The 20,124-nt window shown below is 35.1% G+C and overlaps 1 pseudogene; it reads left to right on the top strand.

Annotated features, from left to right (window-relative positions):
* Nucleotides 1-6,273: 6,273 nt before the first annotated feature.
* LOC125199641 lies at nucleotides 6,274-14,550 on the top strand (annotated as a pseudogene).
* The last annotated feature ends 5,574 nt before the right edge of the window (nucleotides 14,551-20,124 follow it).

The raw sequence follows: 20,124 nt of genomic DNA on the forward strand, positions 1-20,124 counted from the left end.
ATATGACTGTACTTCTCATTTTTTTTCATAAGGGCAACACGATTTTTTTAATAAAATACTATAGGGGCAATTTAATAGAAAAGGAATATATTATACCAAAATTACATCTATATATTTAGAGCACTCCCAATGGCACTCCCTTATTTCTCCCTAACTCCTGCCACATCAGCGCCACATCAGCATCACATTTTATCCCCAGTTTTTAGCCAACTGCTACATTGGTTTCTCCCTTATTTCTCCCTTATTTCTCCCTAACTCAACATTTCATTTTTACATCATTATTTTTTATATTATTTAATTTTCCCTACAAATGTATTTAATAAATAGACTAATAATGAACAATTCATCGTTGTATTAATCATTGGAAAATATAATACAACGAGAAAAAAAAAAAACTACAAATAAAAACCGCAAATAAACAAAGATTTAAAAAAAGGGCCCCCGATTTTCGGAAACCCCGCTCCCAATATGATCTCCCGGGGCGCCCGCGTTGTGACGTGTCCGCCGCGGTGGCTATCCCGGACTCTTGAAGTGTGAAGTAGCCCTTTACCCGCCGGTCTCATCGAACCCACGCGGGCGGTGGGGGGGCGTTTTCCACTGGCCCTCCCCTGGGCCCTTCGGGGCCCGAGATTCTTCGCGGGGGTTGACCCGGGGGTGTCGCCCGGGGCCGAAAAATCGCCCTAGAGGGTTTTCCCGGCATAGTTGAAGTACGGAGAAAGCCCCTGGGGATTGAAAAGGAGACGGACCGCTTTGGAAGTGGGGGAGGAGAACCCCATCGCCAACAACGAGTGCACCCCCGCCGTTGCTTCATCCTGTTGGGAATTTGTGAACTCGACTTTTTCCCCACCCTTAGAGGGGGTTTTTTTAAAAAGCTCAAAGGGTAAAAATAAGAGGGGAGAAAAATTGAAAATGGAAGAATGAAGATTGGGGGTGATGAATGGGGGAAGTGGGGGAAAATTTTATAGGGGTGGGATTTAAAAAAAAATTTAAAAAAAAAAAAAAAAATTTAAAATCGCGGATTATCCCGGGAACAATCCCCGGGCGCCCGGAAATTTCCAAAACCCCGGGGCAAAACGAATTTTTTAATTATCCCCTTTTTCACCAAACGGAAACCCATGTCGGCATTTTGCTTCCCACCCCATTGGGAGTGCTTTTATAGGGTCAGTTTGGGAGATTTTTTGCTTAATGGAATTAATTTTCACCATTTATCCCCAACTTTTAAAAAATTTAAAAAAGATTATAAACCCTATTTGTTTAAAAAACATCAAATATCAACAACTTATATTGGATTATATATTTTGGTTACTAATTGATAGTGGGACTTATAGGGAAATTATATTAATGATAGTATTTATATTTAATTGAAGATTTTGGGTGAAATTAAAATTAATTATTTTTTTGTAGTTGAAAAAATTTGATAGAATAATAAAGTAAGGGAAAAAATAAAAATAAAAAAAAAAAAAAAAGAAATAGAAAAAAAAAAAAATATATATTGAATAAAATGTACCATGAAATTTTTTTGCCATTTCTAATTAATTAATATAAAAATATTTTCTAGTGAAAATTCTGACTACTCATTTAATAAAAATAATGGTCCGATCTCAAATTTTCAATTTAAAAAATTTAAAGATCCAAAACCCATATCCATTAATAAATGGAAAGTTGAGGTGGACAAGCCCCCCCTGAACATATACTAGATCCCCCCCAGACTCAAAAACCTTTAAATCAAGTTATAATTAGCAGCCCTATCCCCTGTAAATATTCATACATTCATTTCCGTGAATTTGGTACTTCAAAAGATTCAACATCAACCACCAACGTGGTAGTTTATACATATACGATAAAAACAGTACGTATCTCTACCTACAAAAAAAAGTCCGACAGTAGATCATAGTTTATGATTTTCAGTTAAATTTTTTTGAATAACAGTGATAAAAAAATGCGGTTGAATGAATATTGTTAATGAAAAAATTTTTAAATTTATTTTATTAGACTAAAAATTTACCATAAATAGATAAACATTAAATTTTTGGATAGACCAATAAAAAATATATGGTAAGAATGCACTGGATTTGGATCCCCGTTGTTGTGCTGCTCTCCATAGCAGGGGCTACTATTTCATGTAGTTAATATTAAATTCATAAATTATAAAATTAAAATATTATTTTTGTTTATTATAAAACCTTGGCCCCCAAAAATGATCTACTTTTCAACGAGATTTAGGGAAATATTTAAATGTTAAAGAAGAGAAAGTAAAGGGAAAAATAGAGGAGAGAAAAGAAAAAATAAAAAATAAATAAAGAGAATTTTTTTTTAAAAATAAATATTTCTTTAATTATCTAAAAAGAAAAAATTATTTTGGGAAGGAGATTTGATTATATGGGAAAAAGAGTCATGGGGTGAGAGTAGCTCTAAACCTAATAAAAATGTCCTTTTATCCTTAGGATGCAAATAAACTTTTTAGTGCAAAATATATAATCCATATAATGCAATTCGTGGAAATTTGCCTATAATTTGTATCATAGATGGTTTATTTTGCAATATAGATAGTATACGATACAATCCACGAAAAATCAATTGTAATGTCTACTAATTTTTTTTGCATTTTAGCGTCATTATTTTGATTTTTCCCCCTGGCAGCACGAGATTAGAAGACATTATTTACTTTAATTTGAGTTATTTTTTAAGTACTTCATATTTACCTTTGCTTTTTTTTTTTAACAATTAACTATATAATTTTTTATATACTACCGACTTGAAATTCATCACTAGAATTAAAATTAATAATCTTGCCAGTGTCAAAGTGTTTACTACCCTCCGTTATAGTAATAGCTTTTGATTTTGGGTTATAATAATGGGAAACTTTTTTTTAAGTAAAAGTAAAATATTTTTTCCACCCTACTTTTTCTCTCTTTCTTTATTTCTCTTCATTTCTACTTTTTTTTTTATTTCTCCCCTTTACTTAACTCACCTAAGGGGTCCGACCAGCGCGGCCGTTCCGCCCCCTCGAGCGAAAACATCAGCCGGGGCGCCTCCCCCTCGCAGCAAACACCCCCGCGCGCGCCCCACACGTGGGGTCCCAGGAGGGTGAGCCCCCTCCCGGGCCCGGAGTGGGCGTCGGAATTAACGTAATAATTTTTTTAAAAAAATTTGAAAAAATTTGAATTTAATAAAAAAAAAAAAAAAAATTTTAAACGTCAAATGGTTGATCAAATGGTCGAATTTTTAAATTTTTTTTTTTTTCTTTTCTTTTTTTATTCTATAAAAACTCCATACTACATTCACCATTTTACACACACAAACACTACTCTCATTCCTCTTCCATTCACTACACTCATCTATTCCTTTCTCTCCAATTGTGGAAAAAATGTCCGGATGGAAACCCAGGGGGCCCCAACCCGGCAGGCGGCGCTCCGGCGGGCTCGACTTGAACTCGTTCGACGTTTGGGCGAGCATGTACAACTTTTGGGTACTCCCGGTTTGTCCCCGGGCACCCAAGCCTCGACCACTCCGCCGGCGTACCAAACACCACGTTTGATGTGGATGCATACTATCGTCCCTCCCCGCAGGAACGGCCAATCGCGGATTATCCCAAATTCCGAGAATTTTTTGCCGCTCGAACGCACTTTGCCCGCCCGGGCCCAATAGGTGGAGGTCGGCCGGGCAGGATCGCCTCGGATCGGCGTCAATGCCGAGAGGAAGAGGAGGAAGAGGGCGACCACGAGGTGGGGGACGAGGCCTGGCCATCCATACGGCCCAAAACGAGACGCTGCCGACGATGCTTGGATGGGCGCCTCGTGATCCTCGTCGTCGGGAATCGAAAAACCAACAAGTGTTTTTGGAAAAAAGTTACAAAAGTTTACAACGCACGAAGGCCGAAGAACACCTTTGCCCGCAACGGAAGATGCTCCATTACTGGGACCGATGGACAAAGATGTTAAAAATTGCGCGATATACGGCGAAGAGGCGAATTATCAAAGGGACCCGTGGAGCCGACATTCGAGAAGGGCGTTGGTCTTCAAAGACGACGCGAAAGATTTCAAGTTTGTCGATGTTTGGTCGAAGTCCACCACCTTGAAAGGTGGGCTGGCGCCGAGTGGGCTTGAAACGCACGATGCACACGGCGCGTGACCACTACTCTTCTAGTGATAGCGGTGAAGGCAACACCTCACGGAGGGCACGCCAACCGATGATGCAAGGGGTCTTTTCCGGTACACGACGTCGGCCGCAAGGGACCAAGGCAAAGGCGGGGAGAGGGGGGGGGAGGGGCCGCGGGGTAATCAAGCCGCGGGCTCGGGTCGGGCTCCAAAAGGCACGCATAGGCTAATGCCAATGTCCATGTACCGTCCCACGATGGCGACACTTCAAAATGAATCATCGCCAATTTGAAGCCCATATGGACGAATTGAGCATCCGAGAGCTCAACTTGGTATTCGGATCGATCTAACTTGGGTGCACCCCCACTTCCGGGGATGATTCGCCGAGTAGTTTTTATAGTTTAATTTAGAGTATTTTAATTATGTATTTTTTTTATTTTTTAGGATTTTAAATTATGTATTTTTTTTATTTTTTAGGTTTTTAAATTGTAATTTTTATTTTATTTAATGAAGTGTGTTTTTATTAATTGAATTTGTTGGAATTAAAAATAAAAATGAAATTGAATGAATGGTTAAGAGATGGTTAAAAGATTTTGGGGGGATGTGTCCTTTTTAAGTAAGGGTGAAGTAAAATAAGGCTATGAATAGTGAAAAGAGAGACGGTGAGAGACGATAAGAGAGAGATGCGGATGGGCTAACACAATTTTTTTTAATCTCCGGAAGTTAAAACCCATTATAGGAACGGGGGAGAATTAGGAGTGTGGTATAGTGTTTTAGTTAGGACAACTATCGGGGAGTTCAGATTAGTTCAAAGAGGTTCACGTGTTATCGGAAGATCTCGAATTTTCACAAGCCCATAAATACCGAATAAAGTCATTGGTTATGTTTCCTAATTGTTCGAGTTTATATTTGTAAAGTTTTATTTGCATCTCATAGTTTTTCTTAACTGAAATATTCTGAGATAATTATAATTTGGTTTGAACCATAATGAAATTTTATTGATCGATGGATGACTAATTATGAAGAGTGTGGCAATGCATTGCGAGCATCAGGTGAATGAAGAGGAGGAAGCAAAGTTTGATTAGGATTTTGAGTAAAGAGGCATCACAATTAAGGCCACTACTGAATTAATTTGTCAAGATCAAACTATTATAGATGGAAATACACGCAATAAAATACTCCACCCATCCCATAAAAATATATGCACTTTTCAATTTTCTTTCGTCCTATATACATTAATTGTTCATAACTTATACCACTAGGGTCAATCATTAAACATTAATAATAATGTGGGTCATACTATCTACTAATACTACTTTAACAACATTCTCCTTTTTCGACTTACATTTTCTATTATGCATTAATTTCTGTCATTTCAAATGATATATTTTTATGGCATATATTTTTATGGAAAGAAGAGGGTATCTCAATAGTGGACAAAACCTCAGTTAATCATTTAAATGACGTTAAAATGAGTTTAAGCTTCTCATTCAAAATAAATGTTGTTCGCAGACTTTAAACTAAATGTTATACTAGTTGTATGTCTCGCTAGATTATACTATTATCCTTCACAGTTGTTTCAAAATTTAATAAATATCATCCTAGTTTTTTATCTTTTATATATCTCATGATTCTACTATTATCCTTCATAGTGTTCAACTTAAACTCACATGAAAGAGTACAATTTTGGCCGATTCTAACAAAAGACATTAATTCGTGAAAAACAAGCATATATTTCCTATACCACCCAAGCCTTTTTATATATTAATTCAAGTCAGGTAGGACATAGTTGTAAGTTGTAAACATTCTTCTGTGTATGGTGGTTACTAATTCAAAATTACAAAATGGATTGAAATTTTATAAACATCAAATGCACGACAACTCTGTTAGAGTGTTCAAAATCTCATTTCATATCGTACATCGACTTAGTAATAATTCAATCTCATCCACATATTTTTGGATAGCCTTCCCTTATGTAGTCATTTTAAGGGGATCGACCTATTTCTACATTATATTAGAGCAGACCAAGGAAAACACTCTCACGTGTGAATTGCTGTAGATATGTGAATGGATGCAACTTGGCAATTTTTTTAATGTTTGATCCTTTGTAAGCCCTTTTAAATAGGCTCCAACTCACTCTTTTTCTCGTATATATTATACGCTCTGCCTCTCCTCACAAACACAACAAACAACTGATTTTCCAGAGAGAGAATGAGTCTGGAAGCAGTGATATACCAGCAAGATCCATTCATCTATGGCTGCATAGATTACAACTACACTACTGATTTGGGGGTTGAAGAAAAGGTCATTAATGTTGATCAACAGAGTGCAATTGCTTATAATTGGGAGTCATCTCCGCCGTCTTCTGTTGCTCTTAACACACCGGAGGCACGCCCCAAGAGGCGGCGGAGCAAGCCCTCCAAGAACAAGGAGGAGCTCGAGACCCAAAGGATGACTCATATCGCGTCGAGAGGAATCGCTGCCGCCAGATGAACGACTACCTCGCCGTCCTCCGCTCCTTGATGCCTCCTTCCTATGCTCAACGGGTAAATTATTTTAAATAAGATATGATCTCTAAAACCATCAACTTTCGCTAAAATTTGTGTATTCTCACGAACTTTAAAATTGGTATATATCACAAACTTTAAATTTTGTCTCTATTTCCAATGATAGGTTAATCACCGATAACCTATTGATTTACGTGCATTTTTTTATCTTACCTAGCACTATTAAATGAAATGAAATTCACTGCCACTCATAATGGAACATTTTTTTTTTTCAGAATAGAATTTTATGCATAGTTGTTCTGTGAATTAAATAAAAATAAATAAAGTAGTGAAAATGATGTTTTTAGTTGAAAAAAGTGTCATTTTGAATTAGAAATCTCAAAAATAATATATCACTTAGAATTTATAATGGGCATAAATAATTTGTTTTTAATAGATGCATATATTTCTGTGTATGATTAGGGTTTGTAGGGTACATGTTTAGTCACTTTAGGTAATATTCTGTCAAATATTATGTATAAGGTACAAGACAAAGTGGGACTCACCTGCTGCATAGCAAGGAAAATAAAAACATTATATTAAAAGTATCATTATATGGTACTCATGGTTACAAAATATTAAATCTAGGGAGATCAAGCATCAATTGTTGGTGGTGCAATCAATTTTGTGAAGGAACTTGAACACCAAGTTCAATTCATGGAAGCTTACAAGTTTAGGGATGGGCAACAAGTCAGAGCCGTGGCCACTTGTTCCGACATATTCTCGAATTTCTTCACTTTCCTCAATACTCTAGGCCTTCAAGTATCGCGATGAACGTCGCGGTGGAGAGGCATTCGAGCATCGGATATCGAGGTGACTAAGGTGGAGAGTCATGCAAGCATTAAGATCCAGGCAAAGAGAAAGCCAAAGCAACTCCTCAAAATGGTGGCCGAATTTCAATCCTTTTGCCTCAACATTCTCCATCTTAACATCACAACCGTTGATCAATCGGTTCTATACTCTTTCAAGTGTAAAGGTATGTTCTCCGCTTTTATCTCTTTCTTCTTTCCTTTTTACAGGCAAAAGAAAAGAAATTTAAAGACTATATAATGATGGACTCAAACCTAGACCCATATCTTCGTGCATCAGGCACTCTATCACTAGGTCAACTCTACTATTGAAATAGTTAATGGGTGTATACCTTATTTCATTTCAGATTCACATCACTGGCAGCCACTAGAAAATTATAAGCAAAAAAAAAAAATGTCACTGTAGATGAAATGTAGGTGTCCAAATCACATGTATATATTGTCTTCATAATTGTGCGTTCAATATGCATCTTAACAACAGTTATATATCTCTGTCTTGTCTTTCGGGAAACACTTACCTATTTTCTTTATGCACATGAATCAAGAAAGAAATTTTGATGGGTTGAGAGGAGTGTAAGAAATATGGAGAACAAAACAGATATATAATGAGAGAGAAAAATAAAAATATATTATAGTAAAAGAGATTAAATATGCTGAATTTTTCTAAAAGAAAGATAATAAAAGTAAGACAAATTGAATGTGTTGAAATAGCTAAAAAGAGAAATTACTAAACTGTAATGGAATGGCAAAAATAGAAATTATACAACACTAATGGAACGGAGAGGAAGTATCAGTGATAACAATGATTTATATTATGAATAAAAAACATAACTATTAAAATTTGAGTTTTAATTGTTCTAAGCAAAAGTTGTAGTTTTATAATAAAAAATTAACGAATATTTTTAGGAATCAAAATTTTAATTTTTTTTAGGCAACATAGATTAAAAATTCAAAGAGTAGAATGCTCTCATAGTCGAGTTTGCTCTCAATCATTGAGGCACATAATAAAGATATGACAAGACTATAAAAGAACTTAACCTTTTCAAACCACCACGACAAAGTTATATAAATGTGTCGTTGAATAATAAATATGAACATTTTATTATAAAAAATTATTTCTTTCAAAATTAAGATATGTGTAAATAAGAATGAAATGGAACGCAGGTAGAAGACGAATGCCAACTAAGCACAGTGAATGAGATAGCCACAGCGGTGCACGAGATGATTGGAAGGATCCAAAATGAGTCTACATCTATAGCTTAGACAATGCGCCGCACACTGCCTTTTTTTTTCTCATATTCATTTGTAATTGTCGACTCTCTCTCCTCAAATGTATAACTTAGGATGCAATTATTGTATGTTATTTTCTATAATTCTTATTCACCACATATATATGAACTGTGGCCTCTTCGAATCTAGAATTTTCCATTGATTAATATAATGGTGGCTACGACTCTCCTAGACTAAGGTAGGTGAAACAAGACTTTCAAGGTACTTGATTTGGCATTCACCTTGTTTCAGATTAATATATTGTATTCGTCTCGTTCTATAAAAATAGCGATATTTGGAACCGTATATTATTGGAGAATATGGTCCATCTTATTCGAAAGAAAAAATTACTATAAAAAATAAAAGTGAAATATTTTATAACGAACTAAATAAAAAAAACCTCTATTTTATGGATGATGGGAGTAATAGAAATGGCGAAACAAGTACCAAATATTACCATCGACCCGATATGAATAATTATTGGGTGCGAGTGCGGGTCGAGAATTGCAACATTTGAATCGCTCACAATGTCTGTATTTGGTATAACTGATTAACACCTAAGTCCATGATTTAAGGCCTAAATAATACTCCCTCCGTCCCCCATTAAGAGTCACTCTTTCCATTTCTGGTCCGTCCCACTTAAGCAGTCACACTTCATTTTTACCATAAATAGTAAATAGGTCCCACATTCAACTAACTCAATTCACTCACATTTTATTATAAAACTAATATACGAAAATGGTCCCACATTCCACTAATTTTTTCAACCAACTTTTCTTTACATTTCTTAAAACCGGTCCGATCAAAGAATGACTCTAATAGGACGAGGAGTAATTTATTAATACATCTATGTAGGTTTAATAGACTTAATTTCCATTGCGTATCCTTAACAATTTGGTAGGTTGGTACCCTCTTATATGTTATTCCACACTTTCTTGTGAAACCGATTTGTGGCACCGCTTTTGTCACACTTATGACCCTTTCCGTAGGACATTTAGATCTACATTCATCGCACAAAATTGATAAGCATATAAGATAGGAAGCCTTAACATAACTCAAAATTATGATCAAAGATAACGGGTTAACTCCCTTTTATATGTTATTCCACACTTGGTGAAATCGACGTGAAATCGATCAAAGTATGATATTTACTTTTATTAAATCTCAAGTGATATAATTAAATATCAAATCACGTTTTATCAACTTAAATATAAAATAAAAGATGTTGCAAAAATTTCCAGTAATCAAATAAAACCGGTAATCACACACGTAAAGATAGTTGCTGGCAAATTAATTAGCATATTTGGTTTCAATTATTTAGTGAAAATAATTTTTATTAATTTACCAAAAAATGAAGAAAAAATTATGTAACAGGTACCCACATCAGGTAATCTAGATATCTGCATTGTGTCGCTGGTCGGATTCGGATGCGATACTGAGGGTACCGTTTTGTCACCCCTAAATTATTGCAGATTCTTAAAGTTTTGCAGTTATTTAAAGAGGATATGTCTACTTCCTACGGTATGATCAAATTGCGTTTCGGCAAAATCTGTGCGCAGCTGTTCACCGTGATGACATGAGAGCTATAATAGCAATTAATTTGTATTAATTCACAAATTGATTAGGCATCGTATTTGACCAAATGTAGACAAATGAAAATGAAACTCAGCTGGAGTAGAATTCGAACTGAAAATATATTAGCGAAAGTGGTGTTTGTTTTACTAAATAAAATAATAACAAGATATAATCTAAGATTAAGTTGTGAGAATATTTAGTGGAAGAGAGTAACTATAATTAATTATCACATGACTATTCATCTAAGATTGAGTCATGGAATTCAATTTCATGAACCAAGTATAATAAATTTAATAATGAGATATAATCATGCAAACCGACTACCCCTAAAAAAATATTTTCGTATCAATTTCGGTAATCCCTGCCTTAATTCTCAATCATGATTAATTGTTACAAAGTTATAAGATCAAAAAAACTTTTTTAGCAGATGATCTGACTTGTATGAAGAATTTAAAGATACATAGAAGTGAGAAGATCATATTGAACTGAATTGAAGCAAGAATTAATACAATTAATGCATGTGATCACTTTATAATTTATAAGCATGTGATCACTAACAGCAAAAGCTAATTAATATTCTTAACACCAGCTAACAAACAATTTAATAAATTGAACTCACTGCGTTCCTTTTGGCCGAATCATAGTATTCTCTTTTGAGTTGTTTAATCATAGTTAAGTCACTTATTGCTTAGCAAAAACAACACATTTATCTTTTTAACTTTATTCTTTTTTCTATCGCTCTACTTTATTTTTTCTCCTTAACTCATTTAACCCAATATTCTTAATACATATGTCCAAAAAAAAAGTTTACTTCAAAGGACAGAAGGATAGAATTTAACTGACTGATTTAACCACTAGCGCTAACACAATACAAAACGTTGAAGAAGCTGGCATTCTCATTTGAAGAGAAAAAAGTGATCTAAGGGTGATCATGTTGGGGTGTACACTACAAAACATGTTTTACTGAATTGTTTGCATTTGTAAATCCTTAGTATCTCCTATTTTATAAAAATTTATTTATCACATGGTCAATCATTTATTACCATTTGTTGATTAAATTAATAGAAGTTGTAAATAATAAAACAAACAACTCCTTGTATATTATAGATTGATCGAAGGTCTTACGTTACGAAGATCTTTCAGTTAATACCTTATAGAAGTAAGTTAACAATATTCTCAAGATATGGAGCATTTATCATGAACAATTTTTAGTTTTGATTTGAAGTCATTTTCAATCTTGATCACCGATAACAATAGAGTGTGGTATAACATTGAATTAATCACATTCGCTAATTATTATTTCTAAATACATACAAGTAACATCGATCATAAATTGTTTGTCATACCCTCGTACGCCTGAGATGATTACATCCCCACAATATATTTTGAACAAGTTTTTTTTTTTTTTTTTTTTTTTAAAAATAGTTAGTTGGAATTTATTCAAATTAAATAAATAAGGCATTTCAAAACAATTAACACTCTCTGAAAAAAAGACATTAATTATATTGAGTTATCAACAAACTCGATTATTAGTGGAAATAAGATATTTCAAATACGAGAAATAAATTGAATGAATTACATCTGACTCTCGTGGCACCGTTTCACAAGACGTTCTTTTTGTATGTCACTTCAAGAAGCATCTCCAAGCTCTACCTCTCTTCCCTCCATAATTCTTTAGTATGGATCAAACCTCGAGTAAAACTTATCAAGGCCTCATTGGCTTTGAGACTCATGGACCGACCTAGGGTCGACCAAGATTTGTCAATGCCACCGCTCCACAATGCGAGTTATATAGCTATGTTCACATCATCCAAGATTTCCTCGAACCATCTGGCGGATCCCGCATTCCTTGTTACCTTTGTCATACTCGTCTTGGGCTAGTTGAAGCAATTTTCCTCATACTTTTTTCATCTGCTTCAGTATGTTGGCACTTGTTTTCTTCTCCACTATCTTCTTGATAGTGTTGTTAATGTCGGAAGATAACTAGAAAGTGCTAAGCTCGGATTTTCCCTTGTTTTAAGGCCTTTATTTGGTCTGTTTGAGTATTAAAGTTGCATGTCCATTATTTGCATATTTGATCTATTTTGGTATTTTGACGTGTTTTGTGAGAAATGTGCAAAATAGAGCCTATAAAGATAGCAAAAATCAAAGATAAAAATCTAGTATTCGAACTACGCGATCCCATCGTCGGCCATCGACGCTTCTCATGCGGTCACCTGAATATAGAGTGAAAGAAGAACACGCCAACGAGCTACTTTAGAACCAGTAGATACGGAGTGATTGCCAGCGAATGCTGATCAGAAAACGAAACACAGGATGATTTGCGCACCGTGAACAAAGTGCAACAACTCATTTGGAAAAGCGGCGCACAAAAATTGTCCTATTTTCTCTCCAAAACTTACCCTACTATTATGAAGATTTGTCATATTATTGCACATGACTTGGAGGCTATAAACACCACCTCAAACTTCATCAAATGAACCTTTTTTTGCATAATTTACAAAGCACAATATTTGAGAGTTCCTACCCTTGTTCATCAAGATCCAAGGTGTTTGAAGTGTGGATTCAAGAGAAGATCAAGACTACAAGATTCAACCTTTGTGTTTTATTACTTTAGTTCTTATGTTTTCTATGATTTCCTACAAACTATGTGTTTAGATTATTTCATCAAGTGTAGAATTCTTGTAAATTTTAGTAACGACTTTGGTTTATACAGGGTTTCCCATATATTTAATATTTGTTTTGTTCATTATGTTACTTCATTCTTAAGTGTGGGATATTGCTTCATGTTTGAGTGACACATTCGTGATGATCTATTGACGTGCAACATAATCGTGAGATGAGGTTTGCACGTTACAATTAATTCCCCATAAAATGAAGTATCTTTAAATTTTGAACGAGAACATTAGAGTCTTAGGAGCTTTTAGGAGTTACAAATATAGGATTGACGTCCCTAGTGTTTATAATCTACCGTGTGTCGCATGGACAATATTTATGTGACTCGTTCTAGTAAAGTATGAACTATGCTATGGTGTTGTTGTTGGAACTTGTATAAACCATAGCTGTGAAAGCACATCCATGGAATTCGCTTATCTCATTTGTTTTATCACGTGATTTTTTTGCAATGGTTTACTTACTTTCATTATTTTACTCTTCAAAAACCAAAAATCTGCTTTTTTCCAAATAGTTGAAGAAGCTTAGTAGAAAGTAGACAATTTGTGATAGTTTTTCTGTGATCGATATCGTCTTGACCTTTAGCTATATTATTTATATTTTGTATATTTGCAGATTTATTTAGTGTTAATAAAAAGTGCATCAAAAGTTATTGGTGAAAAATTAATTCGCTTTAACATAAAATGTTGAAAGAATAAGATTTTCTTTATACTCCATTCACACAGTCACACTCCTGGAAAATAATTTATATTGGAAACTATAGTTTAAAATTAAAAATAATAGAGTCTAAAAATGTTTTTAAAATAAAATTATGAAAACAATTAATGGCCGTGAAAGAAGTGTACTATAATATATTAACTGAAGTTAAATGTATAAGGTCAATTGTTCTAATTAATTAATTTGTAAAAGAAACCACTGGTTGGCCCAGTCTGAATTTCAGAAACTGTTGGCCCTTCTATATCACGTTTAATGTTTCCATCAAGTTGCTTAATTTAATGCAACATTCATCTACTTTGCTAGCTTTAATTTGATGCAACATCTACTCCTACTACATGTCTACATATATATTGATAACCAACAACTTGAAGAGAGAGAAAAGAGAGGAAGTAATTTAATTAGGGAGGCTTGATGAATAACAGTCGTATAAACTAACCTTTAATTGATTTTTATCCTTGCTTAAATATTTAAAATGGAAGCAATATCTACATAATATAAAAATCAAATATATAATAACAATCTATCTGAGGTACAATTTGAATCTGCTCTAGCTGCAAATTAGCTCCTTGACATGGCTTTGCCCTCTTCTTGGGGTCCCAATATATCCATGGTAGACGTTATGAAATGTTTGTGCATGACATCCATGATCGTACACTTCTTCTCCTTAACATTATAATGCTTGACGTTCAAGCGTTTGTTGAAACGATGAGATAATGGTGACTACGAGCAGCACCCATAGACGATGATCCTGCTGAAGATATCACAAGCTTGAAGGAAAGATCGACATTGAAATGGGAAACAGTTTTGGAGAGGAAAAGATGCATCGACTATGGTAGCATTCATGACAAGCTGAGCACAAGGTGATTGAGAGAACAACCGTCGTTCCTATTGATCAAGAAGTTGAGGAGAACACAATTGTACATAGTATCGGAATGACCATATAAAATGCGATTCTAAGTGTAACTCTTTGTACATACTATTACTCCCTTCGTTCTCCATTAATTGATACCGGTTGACTTGCGAGGTTTTAAGAACTATAGTAAAAAGTGGGTAGAAAAAGTTAGTGGTATGAGTCCTACTTTTACATATCAGTTTTATAATCAAATGCGAGTTGAATGAGTTAATTGAATGTGTTGTTTATTACCAAAATTAGTAAAAAGTAAGTGAGTTAATTAATCGATAACAAATAGAAAAGGAAATTAGTGAGGGTAGGAGGAAATAGTTATATTGAAAGAAAATCTGAATTATATTGAAAGAAATTGTCTTTTCATCTTCCATAGTCTCTTCAAGTCCCCACCAGTCATAGAAATAAAACATTTCAGAATTTTATTGAAATTTCATAACAGCACCTCTTACTAATTATCATACAAACAAAAAAAAAAACCTTTTCACTTCTTTAAATTGTTAATAAAACACCGCTCAATCGCTCATGCCAGGCGTGTATCTTTTAAATCAAACTTAAAGGTGTTGCTTTACTGAATATGTATTTTAAATATGTGAAAAATGTGTAGTAGGACTAAAAATTTGTCCCATTTCAAGACACTCTCCAATCAATCTTATTTCGAAAATTTTGCCATCCCCACCCACTACTCTTACCTAAAATCCAAATTTCTCAAACATTAAAAATAAACTTATTCTTATCAAGAACCAGGAAAGCATGAAGACATAGTTCAACCATAAAATGAGATCGTTATATTCTATCAAAATATTTACAACTTCTTAGAAGAATATATAATCATGAATAAAAATATAGATTCCGTATTGATACATCCAAACAGTCTCAAATTTAATTAAAATTTAGGATGAATAAAATCTATACCTATTATCTACCGTGATTGCAATTGAAACGATTGCGATCTCTTCATCGCCCTATAAATGCTCGAATTCGAGGCACACGACAAATCCATCGACACCGATCTCCTCCGCCCCGCACCTCTGCCGCCGCCGCCGCCGGGCTCGATCCGCCTCTGATGGTCGATCCCGACTCGGCTCGGCTCGGATTGCCCGCCGGCGGCGCGCCAGGTCAGGGCGACGGGGCGCGGCACAGGGCAGCTCTTGTGCGACCGCAGCCACGTGTCGATGCAGTCCACGTGGAAGGCGTGGCCGCACTTGGGAGCAGCCGCACCGCGTCCCCGTCGCGGAAGTCGGCCAGGCAGACGGCGCAGTCGTTCCCGTCGACCAGGCCGTCCGCCTTCCGGTACGCGAACAACGCCATCGCGTCGATCGCGGACTGGGGCAGCCCACGGTGCGGATGTACCAGATCGGGTGGTCCACCGCGATCCGGCCCTGGTTCTCGCTGGCGAAACTTGTTCTAGAAGGTTCCAGAGACGCCGTGTTTCTCCGACGCCGGTATCGGGCGAGTGTGAGGTACGATAGGACTAGAAATGCGACTCCGAGAACGCAGAGCATCAAAATTAGGACTGTCGGCACGTGATTTTTGGTCGGATTTTCGCCGGAAAAATCCACCGGCGGAGGCGGTGGAGGTGGCGGTGATGGGAGGTAGCAATTTTCGGGGCAAACATAGCATAAGTAGCAATCTGTGGTGGCGTATTTTTGGGTGAATTTTCTGTGATGAGAAGAGGCCATCGTCACTAGCAAGAAAAGGGAAGAGGTGGAAGAGTTAGAGAGGGATCATATTTGGATTCACATGAAAATGGTTGACGAAATTAATTAATGAGGAAAAGGGGACAAGGTGAGGGGTATAGTTTAGCTTAGTTTAGTTGTGGGGGTTTGAAATTGAATACTCCTTTCGAGTTTACCGTTTCTAAGTAATAGAGTCGTTATTCATTTTAAATGCATTATAGTAATAGATCATTTTCTTTTTAGTAAAAAGTCGCAGCGTTTTTCCCTCTCTTTCTATTTCTTATTTTTTCTCTATTCATCTCTTTACTTTTTCCATTTTCCACTTTATTCTCTTTACTTAACTCATCTTAATATTTTTTAATCTTCGTTGAAAAGTTTTGCCCATTACTTGAAACGGATGGAGTACTAGTTTAATTATGATTAATAAGAGCGATTACGTAGAGTGGTGGGACATTGCATCTACCAACTTTCCAAATTCAGTCCCCACCGCTTTGCGTGTGGTTGATTTGGTGATTCAGCTAAAAGTATTTCTTTTTATTAATTATGGAAGACGAGAAATATTATTCACTACTTATTTTGTCACCTTAATTTTGAGTAAGATAGGATTGCTATACTTCAAACCAAAGAAAGGAAATTATTAATTAACAAGATTAAAATGAGAATATCCAAATATTACTTTTGTATTAGTTTTCCTTTTAGTTTTCTATTGATGTGGCCTTCTTCATTTATTAGTTCCACTGTTCCAACATTAAATCAAGTTTCATAATAATTGAAGTTGAACGAAAACTTTGGCATAAGTTTCAACATTAATATAGATTATAATATTTTATTTTTTCTATCAGGTGACTGTTATTTATTTTTTTTTTTTTCAACTTTGTAGTACTACTCTGTATTAATTGGTAAATTCACCGTTTTTCTCTTTATTCATAAATTCATTTTTACCCTTATTTAAATAATTATTATAATTAATGTAGGTTATTGATTTTATTACTTTGCTTATCTTAATAAGATTAGATTAGAGTATGGTATACTCTAACTGTCCCAAAAAGATGACCCATTTATTGGATGACACAAAATTTTAAATATTTTTATTTTATGTGTTAGGTAAAGAGAATAAAGTAGCAATCAAGAGAATTCTATTCTTAGTAGTGGTCATCTTGCATGGACAAACTAAAAAGGAAAGTGAGTCGTCTTCGGTAGAACACATGGATAGTATATGCCTTTTGATTTTAGTAATTTTATTAAATTTTCCCTAACTATCATGAATAATTTATAATAAAACATTACTCCATCCATCCCACAATAGAAGTCATATTTAGTATGAGCACGAGTTTTAAGAAATGTAAAAAAGTTGATTGAATAAATTAGTGGATTTGGTTCTCACTTCTGGGTGCGTTATGTTGCTAATTATTTAAGTTGCTAACTCGTTAACTCATCAATGCAGTATATTAAAAAGGTCAACACATAATATCAATCCATTATATTGAAGTGCAACAAAATTATGTGTTGACATTTTAATGTTATCATGTTGACATTTTTAATACACTGCTACTATTGAGTTAGCAAGTTAACAACTTAAGAATGTTAGCAATTGATCACACCCCTCACTTATATATATTATATTATAATAAAATGTGAGTGGAATAAGTTGGTGAATGTGGGGCTTACTACTATTTATGGTTAAAATGAAATGCGACTCATATTGTGGAACGGATGGAAATAGCAAAATATGACTCTTATTGTGGGATCTAGGGAGTATTAAATAATTGAATACTCATTAAATTTATAATATTCTTTTATTAAAAAATAATTAATTTTAATGTTTTCGTTTGTTCGACACCACGACTATCAATTCCTAGATCTGCCATTACTTTTGTACTCACATTAGTATTGGTATAATGGAATTATCCCACAACCCTAGGAGTCGTACATAGATTAAGGGCTACAACCGTTTAAGGATAGCGTCATGTGGATTAAAGGGGTGTTCTACACAACTTCGAAGGCAAATATAATAGACAATGAGTAGAAATTTTGAGAAGTGATTAACTTATCTTAGTCGTATAGTTCCCTTACAAATATTCAGTTGCAAGTGAGCGTAAAATATACACGATCCTAAATTTGCATAATTGATGTAGGCTTAAGCTAGTTACATGAGTCATAGTAACTTCCGAAGCGTGCCGGGCGTTCTCATGTCTTAAAGGGTTTCTAGATTTTTTTCATATTTTGGATTCTCAAGCTTTAGTTATTCGAGTGTTTTCCAAAACAACGAATTTAATTGTTCCGTGATCGTTCTCGAGTATGGTTATACAAGTTCCAACTACAATACCCCACACGTTCTTACTTTGATAGGGCGAGTCACCTACTTTATGCTCATATGATACAAACGTTGATTACTAACATTAGGGTTGTCATCCTAAATCGTAACTCCTAAAAGCTCTTAAGACCCTTGAAAGTCCTCACTCTCAATTAAGGTGTCGTTTTAAAGGGCCTAATTGTAATGTCTACTAAGTGGATCTAACGCCAACCTCCTCTCACGATTATGTAGCAAGTTATATTAAATCATCCAAGATTGTGTCACTCAATCATGAAGCATTATTGTTTACATAGAGAAGAAACAAAATAAAAACAAAACGGATATTAAATAGAAAAGAAATTGTATAACCAAAGTCGTTACTAACACATCCTCGAATCTTATGAATTTAGTTACACATGATGTAATAAACTAAAGACATAGATTGAAGGGAAAACAATTGGTACATAAAACTAAAGCAAATAACCCAAAGGTTGAATCCTTTTAGCTTCGATGCTCTTGAATCCTTCTTCAACTCCTTGGAAACTGTAGCACTCTAACTTTTAATCTCTAGAAAATATGTTGCAAAAAGAGGATCCTAATAATGAAGCTTGAGGGGTATTTACGGGGAGAATTCGAGTTCCTCAAGTAAGGAAAAGGATTGCAAAATATGGTAAATCATGGAGAGGAACTTAGGCAAATATGCTTGCCGCTCTTTGTGGCGGACCCGCACCTTGGTGGCGGTCGCTTGGTATTGATCCGAGACTTTCTGTCTCTTAGGTAGTGGTCACCACGCCTTGCCCGGCGGTCACCAGGCGTGTTTTCATTCCATGCACAAAATTTCCAAAACGGATGCTACCGAAGTGTCGGCCCAGGCGCGGCGGTCGCCGAAAAGTGTTACGGAGGTCGCGGACGCTACCTAAAACTCCAGTTTCCTACTTCGCATTTTGACTACCTATTTAGGCTCAAATATGCACATTTCTCACAAAACATGTCAAACTACCAAAAATAGATAAAATATGCAAATAATGGACATGTAATGCAACTTTGACATTAAAACAGACCAAATAATGGCCTTAAAACCATGCAAAAATCGGCGTATCAACTCCCCCAAACTTACATTTTGTTTGTCATCAAACAAAACGATAAAAACACAAGAATAGACGCACGGAATGCACAAGGACTAGATGTCGTAATTGTCTTAAAAGATGGAAGAATAGATTAAGCATGAATTAACGCAATCGAATCAAGCAAGACTTATTAGTGCACTTTCATTACTAATTCATGGAACACCTTGAATTCATGCACTCACATGTGGAAAACTTCCAAAGATGGGAAGTGATGTATCTCTAACTCTCAAAGTGTATAAAGGCAATGTGAATAAGCACTCAAATCATGATCATGCAAAGTTTACCATAGACTTGCTCAAAGTCTAATCCCTCCTCTACTTGATGTGATTAAGAATTAAAAGTCCGAAAGGTCTTCCTTTTTGGTTGTAATGTAGGCTATTTGATAGGTGAAGAATATTTGGCTAAAAAGTGACTTAAACATAAAAATATCCCAAG

Source organism: Salvia hispanica, unplaced genomic scaffold, assembly GCF_023119035.1.
Source record: "Salvia hispanica cultivar TCC Black 2014 unplaced genomic scaffold, UniMelb_Shisp_WGS_1.0 HiC_scaffold_600, whole genome shotgun sequence".
In the NCBI taxonomy this organism is placed as follows: Eukaryota; Viridiplantae; Streptophyta; class Magnoliopsida; order Lamiales; family Lamiaceae; genus Salvia; species Salvia hispanica.